General features: G+C 47.3%; 1 protein-coding gene across 3 annotated transcripts in view; it reads right to left on the bottom strand.

The window, feature by feature from the left end:
• The window catches only part of NTM (neurotrimin), a 980258-nt gene that overhangs the window by 529564 nt on the left and 448500 nt on the right, over positions 1-2194 (bottom strand). Inside the window, exon 3 of one of the 3 annotated variants that reach the window (XM_012644303.1) lies at positions 1337-1344. The exons of the other annotated variants lie outside the window; for them this stretch is intronic. The gene's annotated coding sequence lies outside the window, so the exon portion shown is untranslated. The remainder of the gene's footprint in view (positions 1-1336; positions 1345-2194) is intronic. 3 annotated transcript variants of the gene reach the window in all.

Raw genomic sequence — 2194 nt, 5'->3', positions numbered from 1 at the left:
GAGGTGTTGCTCGTGCATGCTCAGCAAGTTCGGTTAACCAAGTTTCATATGATTGGTCGGTTTCCTGGTCGTATTTGAATAGGGATTTGACAACAGTGTGGGAATAAATATGGAATTTGTCCATCCCAGTGAGGCTCCTGCCTAATGGTTGCTCAGCATCTCTGGCCACTTTCCTCCTACTTTGTGCCCTAGCTCTGGCCCTATTAAACCACTCACAGTTTTCTGAACAGGATGTATTCTCTCACCACTCAGCCTCTGCCTCTGCACCATACCCTTCCCTCCCCCACGCCCCACAGTGATTCCCCATCATTCTCTCCTCAGCTCAGGAGGTGCTTTCTCTGGGAAGTCTTCACCGGCCCCTCTACCTGAGGGGGTAGACCTGCAACGGGCCTCCCCTGGTACCTCTGTGCTTCCCTATCTGACAGCATTTAGCACACCTATGTTTCCACTTTCTGCTTCTTATCTGTCTCTCACCCTAGGCCAGCGATTCTCTTCCATGATTGTATATTGGAAACACTGGGGCATGCTAAAAATTCTGACTTATCAGTATGAGGCAAGGCCCGGGTATCTGGATATTTAAAAACACTCCAGTGATTCTAGCGTGCTGCTACAGTTGGAAATCACTGCAGTGGTTGGTGAGCTCTCGGAGTGCAGGAGGGATCTTACTTGCCATCGCAGCACTGACACTGAGCGCAGTGCTGGACACTTGACAAATGTTTACTGAGCACATGGAAGGTCACTATGGAGAACCACATTCTCATTCCGACGCAAAATATGCCATCAGCTTGCTGTGTCACTATAATTGGCAACAGCACTTGGCAGCACTTCCCAGAACAATAGATATAACCCAATTATAGAATTATTACAATTTATTAGAATTACTGGTTTCATATTTCAGTCTCTCTCTCTGCAGGATTGTGAGTTCTTTGAGGGCTGGGACAACATCTTATTCATTTTATAGGTGCATGACCTACAAAATGTCTCAAAAACATGCACTTCATCTATTTAACTGACCATATATTGGATGATCTCAGTTTACACTAATCATCAAAGGTCTCGCGTGGGTCTTGTACTGCTGGACAGTCACAGTCTCCCACTCCCCAAGACAATCACTTCCATCGTGTCACACCTTCCCCTCTTTCCCCCCCAACACTCCCTCCATCATTCTCAGATTTGCCTAATGGCCTCGCTTCCTCCTTCACTGAGAAAATTAAAACTGTTCAGAAGGGCACTGCCTTGGACTTGCCACCCCTGCACCTGCCTGCCAGGACCAGCACCCACACCCGCCTCCAAGGGGCGCCGGGTCCTGCGCCGTCTAACGTAGGGTGGAAGACATCCTTCCATCTCATCTCACATTCTCTCCTACAGATCACTGCTTTTCTCCCTGCTGGACCATTCCCATCTCTATGTAAACATGTTCTTGTCCATGTCACTTTTTAAGAATAAGCCTTTTTTTTGGGACCTGTCTTCTGTCATTTTTGGCTCCCCTCTGTAGGAAAAGACAAAAAACGACAACAAAAAAACTTCTTAAAAATATTGTCTATTTCATTGTCCTGTGTATCTCTTTAGATTCTTTCTTAAATTCTCTTCCATCAGCCTTTTGCTCTCACCACACATCTGAAAATGACCTGGAGGTTGCCCTTGAGCTCTCTGTTTCCAGATGTAGTGGTCAGTTCTCAGGCCTCACCTTACTCGAGCCATTGGCGGCATTTCACACATTTGATCACTCCACCCCCTTGACGTGCTTTCCTCACGTGGCTTCCGGGAGACCATGCTCTCATTTATCTCCCACCTCACTGGATGTCCTGGCCAGTCTCCTGCTCTGTGTCCTCATTTCCTCATCTACTCCCTAACATTGGGGTTCTCAAGGACTCAGTCTTTAGCCCTTTTCCTATTCTCATTCACTTCCTTGGGGATCTGATTTGGTCTCCTGGCTTTAAATAGCATCTATCTGACAACTTCCAAATGTATGTATCTGGTAGATGCGTGAGTTGCAGGAGTGCGCATGGAATTGCCTGCTCTTCAACTCCACGTATGACTAACAGGCACACTAAATGCAATGTCTTCAACGCTGAACCCCAGACCTGAACTCCCAAACAATGCCACTCACAGCCTTCGTCATCGCAGCTGATGACAAGTCCATTCTCCAGTTGTCCAGGCCAGAAGACTTGCAGCCATTCCTGCTTTTTCCCTT

Source organism: Propithecus coquereli, unplaced genomic scaffold (genome assembly GCF_000956105.1).
Source record: "Propithecus coquereli isolate 6110/MARCELLA unplaced genomic scaffold, Pcoq_1.0 Scaffold209, whole genome shotgun sequence".
Classification (NCBI taxonomy): domain Eukaryota; kingdom Metazoa; phylum Chordata; class Mammalia; order Primates; family Indriidae; genus Propithecus; species Propithecus coquereli.
This window is presented reverse-complemented; position numbering and strand designations above follow the sequence as displayed.